The sequence below is a fragment of the Phascolarctos cinereus genome, unplaced genomic scaffold (genome assembly GCF_003287225.1).
Source record: "Phascolarctos cinereus isolate Bilbo 61053 unplaced genomic scaffold, phaCin_HiC Scaffold_726;HRSCAF=1367, whole genome shotgun sequence".
Taxonomy (NCBI): domain Eukaryota; kingdom Metazoa; phylum Chordata; class Mammalia; order Diprotodontia; family Phascolarctidae; genus Phascolarctos; species Phascolarctos cinereus.
This window is the reverse complement of record NW_027556098.1, coordinates 113,859,476-113,882,072: the sequence shown is the minus strand read 5'-3', so window position 1 is coordinate 113,882,072 and position 22,597 is coordinate 113,859,476. Positions and strand designations below refer to the sequence as shown.

At 37.7% G+C, this 22,597-nt stretch overlaps 1 protein-coding gene and 1 pseudogene across 2 annotated transcripts in view; one reads left to right on the top strand and one right to left on the bottom strand.

Moving 5' to 3' along the window:
- CD86 (CD86 molecule) overlaps positions 1-22,597 on the bottom strand; it is a 159,593-nt gene that overhangs the window by 39,414 nt on the left and 97,582 nt on the right. The gene's annotated exons all lie outside the window — the stretch shown is intronic.
- Positions 8,162-8,569, top strand: LOC110208031 (cyclic AMP-dependent transcription factor ATF-1 pseudogene; annotated as a pseudogene).

Genomic DNA, 22,597 nt, shown 5'->3' with positions numbered 1-22,597 from the left:
ATAAGTTATTTCACGCCTCTCCGTTCGATGTACAATCTGGTTGCGGGCAACATATCGCTCTCAAGGAAACTATATCTGGGCCTTGCTAGCATCAACACCTGAAGCGGTCATCTTCTTAATCATTCTCTTAAGCCCTTATTAAACTGCAACTGTTTTATCGGGTAGGGAAAATATATTAACCCACTGGCATTTGTTATATATAATATTTCAAGCCTTCAATCCCTTATTAAACTGCAAATGTTTTATCTGTTGGGGTAATATATTCACTCACTGGCATTCATTTTACATATATATGTGTGTGTATGTATGTATGTATATGTATGTATAGATGTATAGATGCTTATGTGTATCTGTATATGTGTATGTATACAAATGTATATGTGTGCATATATGTGTGAGTGTATATATATTTTTTTCTAATTTTTATTTTTTACAGTGACTAGGTTATCAAAGCACTCATGCCTTCAGGAAAAGGCACCTTGGCAGGTTTTGTTTGGATCCGGGATTGGAGAAAAGTTTGAGGAAGAGAATAACTAGCTGTGTGATCCTGGGCAAGTTAATTCATTTTTCTGGGCCTCAGCTCCTTCCCACCTAGAAAGGCAGTATGGTACAGAAAAAAAAGAATACAAGATATTAAGTCAGAGGACCCAGGTTCAAACCTTGACTCTGCTATTTACTTTCTACATGGTCATTTCACTCAGTCTCTTTGACCCTCAGTTTCTTCATCTGTCAAATGAGAAGCATGGGCTAGATGACCTTTTAGGTCCCTTCCAGCTGTAAATCTAGGATAATAAAAATAGCTAGATTTATATAAAATCTACATACAAGTATTTCATAAGATCCTCCCAACAGCCCTGTGCTATGATTATCCTGATTGATATCCTGATTTCTAACGTTCTATGTCTATGAAGTCTATGGAGTCTATGTTAGTTTATGGCTGGGGATGGCGTGGATGATCCTGACCAGCCTAAGGACACTGGCTATGTGAGATGAGGGAAAGGAGGTCAAGAGCTGGGGACAGAGAAGGTGGCTAAAGGTAAAGTCTCTTTCCTTTTCATTTTTTTGCCCAGAGGAAAGTCTTAGTTCAAGTTTCCTTTCTAATCAAAGCATCCATCATAATCTGATTTCGGGCAATGCTAAAAGCAGTCCTCATCTGAATCACTCCTATGAGCCTTCATCAAAATGCAAACTCCCTTACCACCAGGTCCCCTCTGGCCCATCCCCACAGTCCTGCTTGGACCAAGCTAGAGCAGTAGCTCAGGAGCAGCTTAGGACACCAGGGAAGTTGCCCCCTAGTTCACATCTCTTGTAGTTCTTACTTGCCAGCTCTATTTAGCACATGTAAGAAGCACTTCCAGTGGAAAGTGGCTGGAAGAGATCTATTTTATTGTGTCCTACCTCCAAGCTGGCCAGTATAAATCTCAAGACATATGTCTTGTAATGAAGAGACTTGGTGTAATGGAGAGACCTGAGTTTAAAGCCAACAGGGCCTAAACTCCAATTCTCTGTTGTCTGCCATTTAGTACTAGCTGTGGAATATTAGCTAAGTCACTTCGAGTCTCTGACTTTGAGTTTCCTCATCTGTTACAAAGGGTTAAAGTAACATCTACCTTATCTATCTCACTGGGTTGTTTTAAGAAAAATTCTTCATCAGACTTAAAGCCTATATATATATATTCTAACTTGTGATTCAGTTGAATTGTTGCCATTGACAAGTGTTTTAATTACACAATATGAAAAATTATTCTAGATCACTAACACTAAGAGAAATGCAATCAAACCAACCCAGATTTTTTACTTCACACTCAGCAAATTGTCAAAGACAATAAAAGATATAAATTAGTGGTGGAGGGACTGCAAAAAGACAGGCACACTTTGGAATGATGCTAAGAAAATGACTAAAACAGAAATACCTTTTGACTCAAAGCTCCCCCTACTAGACCTATGCCCCAAGTAGGTCAAAGATAGTAGAAGTAAAATATCCCATTATGCCAAAATATTTATAATAGCACTTTTTTTGTGGTTGCAAAGAGTGAGAAACAAAGATGATGCTCATTGGAGAATGGCTCAACAAGTTAGGGTGCATGAATGTAATGGAATATTACCATGCTATAAAAATGGTGAATATGATGAATACAGAGAAACATGGAAAACCTTATATGAATTTATACAAAGTGAAATGACCAGAGCCAAGAAAATAATATGAGCAATGCTGACAGCAATGTGAGCTAGAAAGGACAATTACCAAAAAACCATCAAGATGAATGCGGCAAAATTACAAAGAATAAGACTGGCCCTAAAGAGGGGATAAGAGAGAGTACCTTGCCCCTCTCCTTTGCACCTCCTTTGTGCATGTGGTGGAATATTGTATAAGTTGTCAGATTTTTTTTATGTATTGATTGGTTTTGCTAACTTTTTCTCTTCTTCCTCTTATTTTATCTTTTAAAGGTTTTTGTTATAAAGGACAGCTCTCTGGGAGAAAGGAAAAGGAGGAATATAGGGGGACAATTAGGCAGTGTAAAAATAAAAGGTGGGGACAGAAAGACCTGGGTACCAATCTAACCTCCGCCACTTACTAGCTCTATGTCCCTGGGCAAGTGGCTTAACTCCTGTTTGCTTCAGTTCCTCAGCAGTAAAATGGGGACACACTGGAGAAGAAAATGGCAAACCCTCCTGTGTCTTTGCCAAGAAAACCTTGTCCGTGGTTCACAAAGAGTTGGACATGGCATGAAGGACTCAACACAACAAGTAAAAGATATTGATCAAAATTTGTATTCAAATAAATAACAAATATGAAGAATACAGAGAAGTAATGAAAGATATGAACTAATGCAAAATGACGTAGAACCAAGAAAACAATATAGACAGTAATTACAATAGTGTAAACTTTTAAAAATGAACTGAATATTATATAAGTATAATGACCAAGCATAGCTTTAGAAAACAAATGAGAAAATGCACCTCCCTCTCTTGATGAGCCATGAATGTAGAATCTTAAATATACTGTTAGTTAGCATGGTTCAATATAGAATCACAGATTTGGAGGTGGAATATGTCTTAGAGGCCATCTAATACAACCCCCTAATTTTATAAATGATGAAACTGAGACCCAGAGGTAAATTGACTTGCCCCAGGTTACACAGAACAGGATTGGGATTTGAACCAGGTCTGGGCTTTAATGGAATTCCTCTGACTCCACAACCCAGCATCCTTTCCACTTCACCACATCCCCTTGTATGCATTGATTCATTTTGCTGATCTGTTTTCCCCTCTTCTTTGCTAATCTTTGTTACAGTGATGGCTCTCTGGGTAGGACAAATACTTATCATAGATTATTAAAGGTATAAGGGCCTTCATAAGTCACCTAGTCCAAACTCTGTATTTTATAGATCAAGCAAGCAAGCAATAAACATTTATTAAGTACCTACTATGTGCTACAGGGCCTAAGCACTGTGTTAAGTGCAGGGGGGGAAGTTAAGAAAAAGTCAAAAGACCTTCCCTACCCTCAAGGAGCCTACCATCTAATGATTTTAATGAATCATAGATTTAGAGGTAGAATATACCTTAAATAGAGGACACAGAGGAATAGATTAAGAAATGAATGTAGTATAAAAGCAAAAGACACCAATAAAGAAAAGAACATTAAAAAGAGTTTTTAAATAAAGTAAGACTGAGAGAAGGTAGTATGGGGTGGCATTGTAGAGAAAGGCAGATGAATTTAGTCAGGAAATCTAGATTTGAATCCTCATTCTGCTACTTAGTAACAGCAAGTTAATTTACTATGCAAGACCTCCATTCTCTCATGTGTAAAATGAGGGTTTAGTGCCAGATGACCTCTAAGGCATACTCTGCCTCTACATTTTTGATTCATTATAATTGTTAGTGTGTAAGCTCCTTGAGGGTAGGGACTGTCTTTTGCCTTTTTTTTTTCATTCTCCAGCACTTTAGCACTGTGTCTCCTCCCTATAGTACATAGTAGGTGCTTAATAAATGTTTCTTACTTGTTTGCTAGATTGATCTATAAAATAACGGAGTTTGGACGAGGTGACTTATAAAGGCTCTTACAGCTTCAATAGTCTGTGAAAGTCTTTGTTATTAAGAACTTCTCTGTGAATGGTAGGTGACTTTTCAGGTACCAGATAAAGATAAAACACTGATGTGGTTCTCTCCAGCTAGGCAAACTCAAGTTCTGAGCACAGGCCCTGGGGTTGGGGAGCGCTTTGAGCTCTTGGGAGAAACCAGAAGGAAGCACATCTGTGAATGAAGTGATCTTATCTATTCTTTTGCCCTGACCACTGGATACTTCCTGGAATAGGTGTGGCAGGAGGGAGGAGGAGCGTAGCAGAACTGGTACATACACATACAGTACTATCCCAGAGATGGGACTTTTTTTTCTTCCCCAACCAGATGTACCGAAAAAACCTTTTCAAAGGGTAAGTCACATTTCTTAAGAGTCGAAAGGTTTTAATGTCAGTCTTTCCACTCTAAAGTTTCTAACCATGGCAGTGCTTTCCTTACACACTTACTTTGTCCTAATCTGACTCACAGAGGATCAACCAAGAAAATTTAAGCAAAAGCACTTCAAAAACATTAAAGTGCTATGTAAGTATAAGACACCATTATTAATGCTATTATTTATTAATTAGAGATAATTGCTACCACTAATAATAATAAATGAGGTTTGTGAATAACAACCTATAGGGTGACCACCCAAATATAGAAATCTTTCTCCCAAGGCAACTAGCTACAATGGAATTATAGCTACCAGGTTTAGTATCAGAGGACCTGGCTTCCAATCATACCTCTGCTAATCTGCTGTGTATCCTTGGGCACATCTCTTAAAATCTCTGGGCCTCAGTTTCTTCACCTGTAAAATGAGGACGGTTGGACTAGATGACCTCTAAATGACTCCAGATGTCCCTTTCAGTCCTAAAGTCTATGAAACTTCCTTCCATCTATCCTCTGATTTTCTTTGGCCTCCTTGCTTCCTTCCCCGTCCTGTGTGCTTTTCTTACAACTTTTCTGTAAGATCCAGTGGCCTCCCACTCAGGGCCCTTCAAACTCATGACGTTCTTGGCTACATCCTGAGTCACTGCGGCCTCATTTTCCTTCAGCTGTACAGTGGTTCATGTGTCTTTAAAATCTAATCCTTTACAAGGATTTCAACACCTGGTGGTGGAGCAGGGTGGTTCCCTCTGGATTTTGTGATCACTTATCTTTTGATTCAGAAGGGTCTTTTTAGCTTCCTCATTTTGAGAAGCAAAGTCACCACCTGCCTACCAGAGTTTAAAGAAGTAATTCTCATTTTACCTTCTCTACATCAATAGAATCATTACGAAAAAGCCCAAAGAGACCTCAGGCAACATCTGATCTTCATTTGGTTTCTCTTTCCTTTTGTTCTTTTCCTTTTGCTCTGATGATGTTATCTTAAACATCAGAGAAGCAGTGTTCTCTGAACAGAAAGATCACTGGACCTAATAATGTCAGGAGACCTGGGTTCAAGCACTTAGTCATTTCATTGACAGTGTAACCTTGAGCAAGTGACTTAACCACTCTGAGATTTACTTTATTCTTGTCTCTTATCAAATGGGGACCATAATCCGTGTACAATACAGAGTTACTATGAGGAAAGTGCTTTGTCAAATTCTAAAATTCAACTCCATATTAGTTATGTCAGCCGTACTAACTTCCTTTACCATTCCCCAGCTTGCTGTTCCACTTACCACCTCCGCACCTTTTCCCCAACTGTTCCACATACCTGAAATTAGTTCCTTCCTCACTTCTGCCTCTTAGAATTCTTAACTTTCTTCAAGGCCCAAGTACTTTTGTAGTACAAGGGTGTGAGGAACCCCGAAATGCGAGGGGACAGGGAGGGAGTCTGCCTCGAAAGAATTCCACCACTCAATCCTTTCAGTCCAAGTAGAAAATTTATTAAGACACCCGGTTGGGTGGGCAAGATTCCTAGTGAGTCTGCAGTATCTGTGATGCCAATACAAGCAGGCCAGAGTCTAAGAATCTGTGCATTTGATGAGGATGAAACTGATATTTTTATACAGAAAAAGATTGCGAGAAAATCTGGATGGGATCAAGGAGTGACAAGTAGCCTGGGGTGGGGGCAGGTGCAGAAAATGGAAGGAGCTAACTGTCCAGAGAGCCCCAGAAAGGGCAGTTAAAAGGATTATTGACTTGGATTTGCAGGATGTTTTAGGAGAACCCAGGGATCAGGGCTGCTGAATTTGAGGGAAAGTTCCGGGGCTTTTCCTTTTAAGGGGTCCAGATCCCCAAAACATGGTCTTTTCCTTTTAGGGGTTCAGGTCCCATGACCCCATCACTGCCACCTCCTACAGGAAGCCTTTTCTAAGTTGTCAATGCTGTCGCTCCCTTCTCAAAATGTATTGTGTTTATCTGTCTAAATGTTGTATCCCTTTAGCAGAATGCCTTTGGGATAAAGACAGTTGGGGTTTTTTTAATTTTGTCTTTGTATTCCCCTTGTTTAATAAGTGCCTTGAACATACAAGTAATTAAGAAATGCTTTTTTTGAATGAATAAATGAATCCTTAACATCTCTATGCTGCTTCAAATAGATAGCAAATACATATATGACTGGGTCCAAATCCAACAACCAAACAAATTCATTGAGAATCACTTTTTTCTCAAGTTCAGTAGATGCTTCACTTTCATTTCTCACTAATAGGAAGTAAATTAAAGCAATTTTCAGAAATCAATAATATGATTATATAGCAAATCTTCAAGGATTAGGCAACCAAGAAATAGATCTGACAATAATTAGAGATGACAATAATTAGAGATCATCTAAATTAACCTCCTCATTTGTAAGAAGAGTCTAAGGCCCAGCAATGCAATTTTTAGTTACTTGTGTAAGTAACTAAGGATCTGGGAGCACAGTTCAGGTCTCCTATCTTTTAGTTCTATATTCTTCTCACTACACAGCCCTATAGAGACAGAACTGTGTGGGGTGAGAGGACAAAGACTCCTGAGCCCCAGTATGTCTTGTCTAATATGTTCTCTATGAAAACAATAAGGCTTCTGACAATTAATTTTTTTGGAGGCAATTGGTGTTAAGTGACTTGCCCAGGATCACTCAACTTGCAACTGTCTGAGGCCGAATTTGAACTCAGATCCTCCTGACTCCAGGGCTGATGCTCTATCCACTGGGCTACCTAGCTACCCCACAATTGATTTTTTTTAAATAGTATTTTGCTTTTCCTCCCCCAATTACATGTCAAGACAAATTTTAGCATTCATGTTTACAGGACTTTGAGTTCCAAATTTTTCTCCCTCCTCTCCCCTCTTTCTAAAATGGTAGGCAATTTGATATGTTATCCATGTGATATGTAAAACATCTCCATATTAGTCACGGTTGTGAAAGAAGAAACAGATCAAAAGTTAAAATTTAAAAAAAAAACCACGGAAAAGAATACAGTGGTGCTGTCGGGGAGGAAGACGACCTGACCCGCCCGGGAAGCCCACAAACCCACCAAGGGTGGGCGGTACAGAGACCAGGCTCCGAACTTGATTCTCCGGGGAGGGGAAGTTCTCTTCCAGAGAACCCCAACGGGGACGTCGGGAGGGGCCTCAGTTGATTACGTGATTCCCACAAAAGTAACAGTTCAGAAGGGTGCTCATATCACTCATGCTGCTCAACAGATGTCACTAAGAGGAGCTGCACCAGTGACAGGTGTACATCTTTCTGGAGAACAAGTAGAGTCAGGGGTTCATCCACACTGCTCTACAATAATTCACACCCACACACACACACACACACACACACACACACACACACACACACACACACCCCACCCTCACTCCTGCAAGTACAGACAGTGCAAGTATCATCTTGGTCAGATAGTGAAAATTCTCAGGATTCATCTGATAGCATAGGCTCTTCACAAAAAGCTCGAGGTGTTTTTAGCACAGCACTAGTCTTACAAAAAAAATCTTGAACCACCTTTCTTCAGAACACACCAGAGATGGGAAGGGAGACAGAGAAAATCCCGGAGTTTCAACAGTCACATCTACATCTGTCCCAACTCCTATCTACCAGACAAGCACTGGATAATACATTGCCATTGCCCCAAATGGAATATTACAACTGGCCAGTCCAAACACAGACGGAGTACAGGGGCTGCAGGCATTAACAATGACAAATCCAGACAATACTCAATAATGAACAGCAATTCTTCAGTATGCACAGACATCTGATGGACAGCAGATAATTGTCCCTAGCAACCAATTGGTTGTACAGACTGCATCAAGAGATATGCAGACTTATCAGATTCAGACCACACCAGCAAATACTAACATTCCACAGACAGTAGTGATGACATCTCCGGTCAGTACAACATCTCAGACAACCAAAACAGATGGTCCACAGTTGAAAAGAGAGATAAGATTGGTGAAAAATAGAGAAGCTGCTCAAGAATGCCATAGAAAGAAAAAAGAATTTAAGTGTTTGGAAAATCTAGTTGCAGTCTTTGAAAATCAAAATAAAACTTTAATAGAAGAATTAAAAGCTTTAAAAGATCTCTAGTCCCATAAAAGTGTCTAAAAAGAAGATAAATGCATTTTATGGACTTACTAAAAATTAAATGGATTTTCTTTTTATGTGGAATTTTATAAACTAAGAGGTCAAAAATGAAACTTTTAAAACTAGGAGTTACAACATAAAGACTAAAGATTTCATTTACAAGATGCTGGTGATGATATCAATGGAAATAAGAGGACTTCAAGCAAGCTCCTGGCACAACTGGAATTTCTTTTTCAATTAATTAATTAATTAATTTTCAGTTTTCAACATTCACTTCCATAAGATTTTAGGTTTTGAATTTTCTCCCCCACCTTCTCCTCCTCCCTCCCCAAGACTGCATGCAATTTGATATAGGTCCTACATATACATTCATATTAAACATATTTTCACATTAGTCATGTTGTAAAGAAGAATTAGAACCAATGGGAGGAACTCCTAGAAAGAAGAAACAAAAAGAGAGAGAGAGAGAGAGAGAGAGAGCAAATAATATACTCTGATCTACATTCAGACTCCGTGATTCTTTTTCTTGATATGAATAGTATTATCCATCATGAGTCTTTTGGAGTTGTCTTAGATCCTTGCATTGCTGAGAAGAGCCAAGTCTATCAAAGTTAGTCATTGCACAATGTTGCTGTTACTGTGTACGATGTTCTCCTGATTCTGCTTAGTTCACCTGGCATATAAGTTCAGGTTTTTCTGAAGTATACCTGCTCATCATTTCTTATAACACAATAGTGTTCCTTTACATTTGTATACCACAACTTGTTCATCCATTCCCCAACCCATCCCCTCAATTTCCAATATTTTGCCATCACAAATAGGGCTATTATAAATATTTTTGTACATGCGGGTCCTTTTCCCATGTTTATGATCTCTTTGGGGAGTTCTGCTTCCAAGAGCCAAGATGGCAGAGTAAGAAGTAAATCGCTCTCACCCTCCCTTATTAACCTCTGAAAACCCAGAAAATATCACCCAAGGAAAAACTCTGGAACAGCTTAATCAGAAGAAAGATGGTATGCAGCAGTCCTGCACCCTAGGTAGCTTGAGGGATTAAGGGGAAAGGCCCCTCTTGCCCTGGGGGAAGGTAAACAGTACAGAACAGGAGGTATCCCAACAAGCTAACTGAAAGCCTCACCTTAGCATACCAGGAGGAGATCCTGAAATCCAGGTAGTGGAGCACACCAACACCTGGACCCTCGAATGCCTCAGCGAGGGTGGGGGAACTGGTGGAAACCAGTGTGGAAAACCCCCAGATGCCTGGCATTCTGCAGCAACCTTGTCTCCCAGTACCTCAGCAAAAATAAGGGAAACAGCACTACAAAGGGTCCCAAGTGGATAAACACCCCGCAACATCCATCTGAAAGGAGCTGAAGAAAGTGAAAGGAAAGGAAAAGCAGGCAACCTTAGAGTTGCCCTAGAGTTCCAGCATTGCTGATTCCAAGCCAACACCAGGTAAGCTGCAGAACCCTATAGCCTCCAATTACCAGCACTGGAGACCTCAGCTCACAAAGCCAGTGACCAAGCCCTAGGCTTCCAACACAGGAAGCTTGGGTCAGTGTCCTCTGCTCCCCATCAGAAGAGCTCAATCTCTTTAAAGGTCAGGAAATAAGCAAACACCATGAACAAAAAGAAACGTACCATAGATTCATATTATGAAAACAGCAAAGATCAAGGCAGAAATTCTGAAGAGGACAACATTGTCAACAAACCCACATCTGAAACCTCAAAAGGGAATATGAACTGGTCTGAAGCCCTAAAACCCTTCTTAGAAGAACTCAAGAAGGATTTTAAAAGTCAAATGAGAGAGCTAGAAGAAAAAATGAAAGGTATGCAAGAGAGAGTCAATAGCCTGGGAAAAGAAGGACAAAAATTAACTGCAGAAAACAAGTCCTTGAAAAATACAATTGGCCAACTGGAAAAAAAAAGTACACTGAAGAAAATAAGTCCCTAAAAAATATAATTGGCCAAATGAGGAAGGAGGTACAAAATCTAAGAGAAAAAAACAATTCGTTAAAAATCAGAATTGAGCAAATGGAATCTAATGACTCTATAAGAGAGCAAGAATCAGTCAAACAGAAACAAAAGATTGAAAAAAATAGATGAAAACATTAAATATTTCATTGGTAAAACAACTGACCTGGAAAATCCATCCAGGAGAGACAACTTAAAAATTATTGATGAAAGAAAGAGCTTGGACAGTATCTTTCAGGAAATCATAAAGGAAAACTGCCCTGAGGTCCTAGAACCAGAGGGCAAAATAGCCATAGAAATAATCCACCGATCACTTCCTGAAAGAGATCCCGAATTGAAAAGCCCAAGGAACATAGCAGCCAAATTCCAAAATTACCAGGTCAAAGAGAAAATACTGCAAGCAGCCAGAAAGAAACAATTTAAATATCATGGAACCACAGTCAGGATTACACAGGACCTTGCAGCTTCTACATTAAAAGACTGTAGGGCATGGAATATTCTGTAAGGCAAAAGAGCTTGGATTACAACCAAGGATCAACTACCCAGCGAAAATGAGCATGATCTTTCAGGGGAGTAAATGGATATTCAATGAAACAGGGGACCTCCATACCTTACTGATAAAAAGACCAGAGCTCAACAGAAAGATTTCATCTTCAAATACAAGACTCATGATCTCTTTGGGATACAGACATAGAAGTGATATTGCTGGGTCAAAGGGTATGCACAGTTTGATAGCCCTTTGGGCACAGTTCCAAATTGCTCTCCAGAATGGTTGGATCAATTCACAACTCCACCAACAGCACGTTATTGTTCCAATTTTCCCATGTCCTCTCCAACATTTATCATTTTCCTTTGCTGTCATATTATCCAATCTGATAGGGGTGAGGTGGTACCTCAGAGTTGTTTTGATTTGTATTTCTCTAATCAATAGTGATTTAGAGCATTTTTTCATGTGACTATAGATAGCTTTAATTTCTTCATCTGAAAACTGCTTGTTCATATCCTTTGACCATTTATCAATTGAGAAATGACTTGTATTCTTATAAATTTGACTCATTTCTCTCTATATTTGAGAAATGAGGCCTTTATCAGAGACACTGGCTTAAAAATTGTTTCCCAGCTTTCTGCTTTCCTTCTAATCGTGGTTGCATTGACTTTATTTGTCAAAAACTTTTCAATTTAATATAATCAAAATCATTCATTTTGCATTTCATAATGTTCTCTATCTCTTGTCTGGTCATAAATTCTTCACTTCTCCATAGATCTGACAGGTAAAGTATTCCTTACTCTCCTAGTTATCTCATAGTATCAACCTTTCTATCTAAATCATGTACCTATTTTGACTTTATCTTGGTATATGGTTTAATATGTTGGTCTATGCCTAGTTTTTGCCTCACTATTTTTCAGTTTTTCCAGCAGTTTTTGTTAAATAGTTGAGTTCTTATCCCAGAAGCTGGAGTCTTTGGATTTATCAAACAGTAGATTACTACAGTCATTGACTGTTGTGTCTTGTGTACCTAACCTGTTCCACTGATCCACCACTCTAGTTCTTAGCCAGTACCAAGTAGTTTTCATGATTGCTGCTTTATAATACAATTTAAGATCTAGTACAGCTAAGCTACCTTCCCTTGCATTTCTTTTCATTAAGTGCCTTGATATTCTGGACCTTTTGTTCTTCCAGATGAATTTTGTTATTACTTTTTCTAGCTCTATAAAATAATTTTTGTTAGCACAACTGGAACTTCTATTGGAATTAACATTAACAAAAGTACCTGATCAACTGAATGTGAATTTTCAACAGTTTGAATTTCCCAGATAGTAGTTATCAACAAAGTTTGCAACTGGGAAAATTTCTTAATGGAAGTTTGATGGGGGGGCTTTTTAGCCAATGTTTTATTGGTATAGATTTTCGTTACTAGGTTCTTAAATATGCCCTTTTTAATTGTTTATGTAAATATTTTTGTCTGTCAATATTCTAAACTACAGATTTAAAAGAAAATCTAAAGCTTTGTAAAATGTATACATTATGTGTACTTTGCTCAACTGTCAAGTCTTTAAAATGATCTTTAAAAAAAAAAGTTTGTTTACAAGAGGTTTAGCAAAAAACAAAAACAAAAACAAAAACCAGGGTATAATCATTTTTGACGTTTTGTCATTCAAGATGTTCAAGCCACATGAACTAATGAAACTTTCAAAGAAGTGTTCCAATCATTTTATAGAAACATTTTAGTAAACTGAATAGAACAGTACAAACATTTAAGAATTTTTTAAAAATACTATTGATTTTGCTTTTTTGGGGTATGATTACTTTCTCTAAGTGGATCATAATAAATCATGTGCTGATTCTATATGCAGCTGATATAATGCAGCATTACTTATTGTACTGTGCTTTAATAGAAAGAAATGTTTACAAGCCCCTAAAGTTATTTTAGAGGATTTTAAAAAATCTCAAGCTACATACAAAAGTGTTTTTCCAAGAGGGTTTTTCTAATCAAAATCTAATATATGACTTATCAGTTTAAAAATAATGCAATTTAAAAACAATTATTCATGTAGAAAATATTTTGTGAGATAATAAATGGTACCTTTGTGAGAAAAAAAATAAAGTAAATGAGGAAAGTATGCTTCAATCTGTATTCAGTGTCCATCAGTTCTTTATGTGGATATGGGTAACATTTTCCTTCCTGAGTCCTTTGTACTTGTCTTGAATCCTTGTGCTGCTGAGAAGAGCTTAGTCATTCATAGTTGATCATCACACAATGTTGCTCTCAGCATGTACAATGTTTTCCTGGTTCTGCTCATTTCATTTTGCATCAGTTCGTACTAGTCTTTTTCCAGGTTTTCTGAATTCTGCCTGTTCATCATTTATTATAGCACAATAGTATTCCACTACATTCATATACCACAGCATGTTCAGCCATTCCTCAACTGATGGGCCTCCCCCTCAGTTTTCAATGTCTTGCCACCATGAATGGGCTACTATATATATTTTTGAATGTATAGGTCCTTTTCTCTTTTTTATGATCTCTTTGAGACACAAACTAATAGTGAGTGGTATTGCTGGGTCAAAGGGTATGCACAGTTTGATAGCCCTTTGAGCATATTTCCAAATTGTTCTCCAGAATGGTTGGATCAATTCACAACTCCACCAACAGCACGTTATTGTTCCAATTTTCCCATGTCCTCTCCAACATTTGTCATTTTCCTTTGATGTTATATTAGACAATCTACCAGATATGAGGTGGTACCTTAGAGTTGTTTTAATTTGCCTTTCTCTAATCAAAAGTGATTCAGAGCACTTCTTCATATGATTTCTTCATCTGAAAATTGCCTGTTCATATCCTTTGACCATTTATCAATTGAGGAATGACTTGTATTCTTATAAACTTACTCAGTTCTCTCTATATTTGAGAAACAAGGCCTTTGTCAGACACACTTGCTATAAAAATTGTTTCCCAGCTTTCTGCTTTCCTTCTAACTTTGGTTGCATTAGTTTTGTTTTTGCAAAACTTTTTAAATTTAATATAATTAAAATTATCCATTTTACTTCCCAAGATATTCTTTATTTCTTGTTTGATCAAAAATTCTTCCCTTTACCATAGGTCTGACAGATAAACTATTCCTTGCTCTCCTAATTTGCTTATGTATCACCCTTTATATCTAAATCATGAACCCATTTTGACCATATCTTGGTATACAGTGTAAAATGTTAGTTTATACCTAGTTTCTGCCATGCCATTTTCTGGTTTTCCCAGCATTTTTTTGTCAAATAGCGAGTCTGTATCCCAGAAGCTGGGGCCAATTGTTTCTTATTACACAGTGATTTTTCCATCACTTTCAAATACCACAATATGTTTAGACCCTGGATTCTTGAAGGTTGAGCCAGCAGATTATAGGCTCTGGCAGATTTTAACATGCTGAAAGGGCTTCGGGTATGGTCCTAGCACCAAAATGAGTCTGTGTAGGAAGACCAATCTTGCTAATAATCCAGTACTCTGGCCATTAGGTGATGGATTCTCTTGCCATGGAAGCCCCAAAATTAAAGAAAAACTTTAAAATGACACTCAAACCTATGTAGCTCCTTTCTGATTTCACAAAGACAATGATGGAGTGGTGGAAAAGGGGACAGAGTATGCTAAAATTAGATAGTTCTTAGACCATCTATAGACATTAACCTAACTATGGGTATAGAAAAATATGAATTTTTAAATAAATTGACATAGGATTTGGAAAATTGAATCACATCCATCTTGATATTTTCACAATAAATGAAACTAGAAGACCAAAGAAAGAGGCTTCTAAATAGAAGGACGGCTTGCAGTTTCTCCTTAGAGAGACAAACAAAGCAGTTGATTTGGTTGTTTTTATGCTGTATTCAGAGTCAATAAAAACATTTCACAGGACACAATTGTATTGCAATGTTCATAATGAGTAATGAGTAAAAAGACTGTCACAGAAAGGCTATGTGATAGGGGAAGAATGCTGGATTTAGAGGAAGAAGCTTTTGCTTCAAGTGCAGACTCTTCCACTGAGTCTCAGTGTAACTTTAGGCAACTTGTCCAGCCTCATTTTCCTCATTTGTAAAGACAGAGTTAGACTAGATGACCTTTTCTACTCTAAATCTATGAAACTAAGATAAGTGCAGCTTACATGCCAATATCTGGTGCAGAGAATGAGAGATAGAGAAATACTACAAAGAAATTGACCACATCTTCTGGATGGAATAAATGTATTTATGTTTCATAATTTCAATGTAAAAGTAAAAATTATAAAATATGACTCATTTTTGAGACACAAAAGAAGTGGTAGCTCTGTAAGTAACTCAAAAGTTTCATATTATATGTTATGAATATTCCCCAGAAGAAAGTCAGAAGGTAGTAGATGTGGTAAGGACTAAACAAAAAATGAAATTAATTGTTTTTAACAATTATTTAAACAATAAACAAATAGTTACTGATATGGGAATCATACGAGCATCAGCTGTCTAGATGCATTCACTTACAGAAAAGGTCAAAGTTAAAATCTAATCAAAGGAAAGCCTAAAGGTCAGAAGAAAATACTATGAAGAGTTACAATAGCTATATCCTGACATCCAAATGAACCATTGATGCCAAAAAGAGGAAAATTTAAAGGAAAAGATATTTATCTTGGTTACCACAATTTCCTGCAGAAGTTTAACCATCATGAAATGGCTTCCACAAGGAAAAGTCTAAAAGATCCCAGAGTCCACCTTAGCCAACACATATTGGCAACAGAGAGTGATGGGTGCCAGGACCTGACTGTATTTGTAAAACACTGTGGAAGAGTATGGTAAAAGATTACAAAGCAGCGAGGAAACAATGGAAGTGAAAATAAGTCTAAAGAAAGCTTGGTTGAAACCAAATGGTCACATCATACCAAGACTATTTAATGCAGATGAAACTTATAAGAGGAAAACATAATGTAAAATGGAAAAAATTGTCAACATTTCTATAGCATTTATTTTTATCTCCAGTGACTGAGGAACCACCAAATTTGGATTCTAATACACCAAACCCTGTTATGCTTTACAGACAGGTACAAAGAACACTTTGACAAAGTTGTGAAGAGCAGCTAGAACAGACACACCAAGGGCATCCATGCTGGAGGCTGTATCGTCTTAAAAACATTGAAGGAATCATCTTAGAAGGTGACCAAAAGCTATCCCCCAGTAGATAAGTGGTCAAGTATATGAACAAACAGTTCTCAAAAGAATTGTAAACTCGCCCCTTCTCCTTCCCTTAAAAAAGAAATGACCTTGCATTTATTTTATATATACTTAGCATCGTAATTATCTTGTCCAGTCCTTCTGCCATTTTTTATAAATGAGAAAATTGGTCCCAGGGAAGTTAGTGACTTACTTAGGGTCACTCAGTCAGTAAGTCTGAAAAATAGTTTGTGGACACGGCTCTTCCTGAATACAGGTCCATCATGTGTTCACTATGCCATATTATCTCCCCTCATAGAATGCAAACTTTTTCAGAGAAGGTACTGTCCCATTTTAGTCTCTATCTCCCTAGTGCCTGGTATACAATGGGGACTTAATAAATGATCATTACCTACTTGATTCATTGTTGAATCTATCTGGGAATCTTACATAATCTTAATATATGCATTAGAGATATCTTACTGAAGGACAGCCTATACAGCTACATTTTGCTCTACTCAATTAAATGCTGATTTATAAAAAAAACACAATGGGATCTAATGTGTTCTGCATCATTTAGGCAATTGTGAGAAAGATGTGGTCCACAATAAAATATGCAAAAGCCTTTTTGTTCCCCTTTTTTCATTGAGGATGACCTTGATATGTGTGTAGATTATTTGCATAAAGATTTTGTAGAGATGAGAATATGAGCAAATGGGTCAATAGGTATTCATATCTCTTGATTGGTGATGTCAAACTCACCCCAACTAGCTATATAGCCTGCAATACCCTTAAGTGTGGTCCAGAATCAGGAAAATATTTAACAAAATAAATAAAAATATAGTAAAACATAGATAATAATAATTTGTGGTTTTCTAAGTAATACATGGCCCAGCTCCATTTCTGTTTGAGTTTGACACTACTGCTCTTCATCAATCCTTTTTTGTAGTAATAACATTCTGTCATTTTTTCCCCCAGTCATTTTATATTTTCCCTTCTTTCAAATACACTGAGACTCAATTCCTCAATGTCCTCAAAATTGTTCTGCCTCCAGCAGAGATATTATCTGTCTACATTTGGTCTGGTCCATTTGTTCTCCCACTATTTGTTTACTTCAGTGCTATTCCGACTTCCTCAAATGAGCACATCAACGACTTTATGAGGAAATGATATTAGTTCAGGTCCTTATAACCTCTTGCCCAGGATATTGTAATATCTTCCTAATTGGGCTCTCTGCTTTTTAGGGTAAACCCTATCCAATCCATCCATCATACAGCCACCAAAATAATGTTTCTAAAACACCTTCTGGCTATGTCACTCCCCTGCTCAATAAGCTTCAGTGGTTCCCCATTGACTCGGGGAGGGGAGGTGGGGGGGAGAACTGCATACTCTGGTACAGTAGATAGAGTACTGGACCTAAACTCAATAAGACTCATCTTCCTGAGTTCAAGTCTAGCCACAGACACTTACTAGCTATGTGACTCTGGGCAAGTCACTTAACCCTGTCTGTCTCAGTTTCCTCATCTATAAAACAAGCTGGAAAAGGAAATGGCAAAAGACACCAGTATCTCTGCCAAGAAAACCCCAAATGGGTTCATGAAGAGTCAAACATGACTGAAATGACTGAACAACAACAAAACCCTTCAGTAAGTTACTTAAAATCTTCCCCATCCTGACTCCAGTTTTATTTCACATTACACCCATTGACAAAGTATTCCAGACAAACTGGCCAACCGGCTTAAAATTCTTCAGACTTAGCATTCCTTCTCCTGCCTCCATGACTTTGCATGGACTCTTCCCCTGCCTGGAATGCACTGCCTCCTCTCTTCTGCTTCTCAGAATCTTTAACTTCCTTCAAAGCTCAGCTCAGCTGCCATTTCCTATGGGAAGCCTTTTCTGGAATTGGTTCTTTCTTTTTTTTTTTTAGGCAATTGGGGTTAAGTGACTTGCCCAGGGTCACACAGCTAGTTAAGTGGTATGTGTCTGAGGCCAGATTTGAACTCAGGTCGTCCTGAATTCAGGGCCAGTGCTCTATCCACTGTGCCACCTAGCTGCCCCTGGGAAGCCTTTTCTGAATCTTTTAGGTTGTTAGCATTCTTCCCTTCTCAAATTATCCTGTGTGTACTTACTTATCTGCCCACATGTTGTACCTCCTGGAGAACGTAAGCTCTTTGAGGATAGGGGCTGTATTCCATTTTGCCTTTATAGCTCTAGCACCTGGCATGGTGCTTTGCACATAGTGGGCACTCAACAAATGTTTGTTGAATTGAATTGAACTTGTTTAAGTGAAGTTAGATTACATGGGTCATTGAGAGAGAGAATAGCTTTTTATAGAAACCTTGGCAGATCTTTTCCATTTTTTTTCATTATTTGTTGCCTTTGCAATTTCATCTTTTCACAATCTATTTCAATTGAATTTCTTTCTTGGTTTTTCCTCCACTTCTTCCATATATACACCTACTGGTTATGTTAGAGTGACTTAAGCTCACTGTAGATAACCCTCACTTAATAAAATATATGAAGTCATTAAAGCTTGCTTTAAAATTAATTTTTGCTGGATTAGTTCTATCTTTACACTAGCTTTCATTATCGATTTACTGATCTGTTATGCTAGAAATAAGTCTGAATATAATAACTTCACATGTAAGAATACAGCAAACCTTTTAAGGCCAGTATTTAAAGGAAAATGATAATTTTCTGGCTAATATTATGATAATAACTTTCAGCATATTAAGAGTAATATTGCATTGCACACAAAATAAGAACAACCAAAAAGTGAAAATATAATGAAGTACCAGGAGAGTCGGACGCTATTGAAATGACAACCAAGAATCTTGCAGTATCATTGTATGTTCACATCTGTCTCTCATATTATTCACTCTACGCTGTAGAGATGGCAATAGCTAACGTAATTTGGCTAAGTTTTTCCTACAAGCCATATACAATTATAAATTTAAGAATGACAGAATTTCCCACACACACACACTTTTCCTGTCAATTCATCTTTCATACCAAGGTCAGATAAGAATACATAAACAATTTTTCAACCTTCTGATAACCTTGTACCCACAACAGAACAAGGGACAAAAACCAACCACCCACAACAGCGCGATGGAATAGAGGGACATAGATGACACCCAAGAAGCACCTATGAGTGTCGTACATGTACTACCAGTCCACATCTATTATAGTACAGTTTGCTGCGTAGGGACAAAGAGTCCGAGATATCCCTGAAGCCTCTGAGTACACCCTTATGCCACGATGAAGGCATGTCAGTCCTAGCTTGACTCTGTAGTCTGCAGGGGCATTTAGTGCAAAGGCAAGCTAAGTCTGACTCATTAGCAACCTCACTATATTTAGGTGGTGCCTCACACAAAGCGTATGAGGCTAGACAGTTTCAGCTATTTATATGTGTAGAGCGGGAGAAAGAATGGGATGAGGGCTGTAAGGATGAAGCTAATCCTCCCTTTGAGGTTTAACAGAGCAGAATGCAATATATGTGTGGCAGCTAAGAGCATGGGTGCCTTTTATCAACATCTGTAAAAATGAATTCCAAACTTTCATCAATACAATGACTTAGCACCATTCCAGAGGACTCATGACAAATCAAGCTACCCACCTCCTAACAAAGAGCTGATAGTGTTAGAATGCAAATTGATACAATGTATGTCTATATTGATATAGATGGAATTATGGATATGATATATGTGTGTATGTATGTATGTATATATACAATATACATACAGAGAGAAATGGAGGGAGATAGATAGATAGCTAGCTAGCTAGCTAGCTAGCTAGATAGATAGATAGATAGATAGATAGATTGTAGACAGATAGACCTGGCCAATACAGAAATTCATTTTGTTTAATTATACATGTTTGTAACATAGGTTATGTTTTCCTGTCTTCCTCAATGGTGGGGGGGGGGAGGGAGAAGGAGGAAGAGTGGGTGGATTTTTTTTGATTAAAAAAAATTAACTTAATAAAATGAATTCCAAGCTTCATCCAGTGAGGGGGCAAAGGACGTGAGAAAAATCTGCTAATCTGAAAAGGGGAAATGGAGATGTGGAATTTCCATGTGGAAATTCCACAAAAAGGAGAAGGAAGAAAATGTGGCTTTGATGAGTATAGTATTATCTCATCAATGGTATCATGATATCAAAACCCAACTAACAGAGTGAGCAATGGCATCGTTATGAATAAAAATGTGGCAACTAGAAGGAAGGAGATGTTTTGAAAGCTCATCAATAAATCAATAAGCATTTCCTAAGTGCCCACAAATGCCAGGCCCTCATCATGCTCAACTGGAGCAATAAGATGATGTTTTATTTGAATCAGATGTCCTGATTTTAAGTTCAATGCTTTTTTTTTCCATTATACTAAACTGGGCTAGGAACTAAAGGAGAATACAGGAATCATGGTGAAACTTTTTGGCCCAATATATCCACGTGCCCACTTAAAAATGTGAAGGTATTTCAGAAGTAGTCAATTTCCCTATATCACTCACTAGATGCATTGAAGTGGCATGATCATTTCTAAAAGTTCACGTGAAACAGCAGCATTTGACAATGTCTTCATCACAGTAGTTTCCAGCTCTCTCTCAGCTCCGTGCTTCCTCAATTTGTAGGACAAGTAACTTTCTGTCTTTCTTATTTATATGATTTTGGCTTAGGTCAATTGCCACTTCTTTTATGAAGCCTTTCCTGATTCCCTAGCCAAAAAGACACCTCTTCTGAAAATCTATAGCATTCATCTGTACCTTTTTTTTGGTTATTTATTTTATTGTGACTTGTATTATAGCTGTGTATTATTATAATAATAACAACTAGCATTGACATGGTGCTTTAAGGTTTGCAAAGCACTTTAGAAATATTATCTCATTTGATTCTCACAACACCTACCTGGAAAGTAGATGCTATTATTACTCCCATTTTACAGTTAAGGAAACTGAGGCAGATAGCAGTTAAGTAACTTGTCCAGGGTCATACAGCCAGGAAGTATCTAAGGCAGGATTTGAACTCAAATCTTCCTGACTCCTGATCCAGTGCTCTATCTACTATGCCATTTAGCTGCCTATATTATCTCTCCCCTATAGAATATAAGGTCTTTAAGGTCAAGGATCATTTCTTATTCACTTTTGTTTCCCCTTCCTCTTCCCAGACCCAATGTTCCAGCTTGTGCGACTCTGGGCAAGTCACTTAAACTCTCTGGGATTCAGTTTCCTCATCTGTAAAACAAAAGGATTGGACCTGATGATCTCTAGGGTCCCACCTAACTCTATGATTCACTTTTATATAGCTTTAATTTTTAGGAAGTTCTTCCTTACATCAAACATAAATCTGCTTTTCTATAACTCTCAGTCAATAAATATTTATTATAGAAAGCATATATTTGTTATGTGAAGCACCTACTGTGTTCTAGGCATTGTACAAAGCTCTAGGGATACAGAAAGAAGCAAAAGACAGATCCTGTCCTCAAGGAGCTGACAATCTATTTTTTTAAACAATTTTTTTTTTAGTTTTCAAAATTAACTTTTATAAGATTGGGTTCTAGATTTTTTCTCTCTCCCTCCCCCCTCCCACCCCAAGATGGCAAGCAATCTGATATAAGCTATACATGTACGATCATATTAAACTTATTCCCTCATTAGTCATGTTGTGAAAGAAGAATCAGAATAAAAGGAGAAAATCACAAGAAGGAAAAAACAAAAATAAAAAAAGAGAGAGAAAATAGTATGCTTTGATCTGTATTCAAACTCCATAGTTCTTTCTCTGGATGTGGACAGCATTTTCATCATGAGTCCTTTGGGGTTGTCTTAGATCCTTGTATTGCTGAGAAGAGCTAAGTCCATCAAAGTCAGTCATCACACAGTGTGGCTGTTACTGTGTACAATGTTCTCCTGGTTCTGCTTATTTCACTCAGCATCAGTCCATATAAGTCTTTCCAGGTTTTTCTGAAGTCCTCCTGCTCATCATTTCTTATAGCACAAGAATATTCCATTACATTCATATACTATAACTTGTTTAGCCATTTCCCAGTTGATGGACATCCTCTCAATTTCCAATTCTTTGCCACCATAAAAAGAGCTGCTATGAATATTTTTGTTCGTGTAGATTCACTTTTCTTATCTGTAAAATGCACCAAAAGGCCTTAGTGCTTACCATCAAAATGACAGGACTAACACGTGCTCCATCATATGATGAGAGGTCTAAACCCGACTTGATTTCAGCAGAGTACTTGATAAAGTCCCCTACATTATCAAATATAGATGTAATCACACTGTACAGGTATCTGATGAACTGCCATAGAGAAGAGGTGCAGAACTAGGAGCAGTGGGGTTAATTTTGCCATTTTCTCTGTCTGTGTCCCATTCCTAGAAGGCTCTTTCTTCTTATCTCCACTTCTTGGCTTCC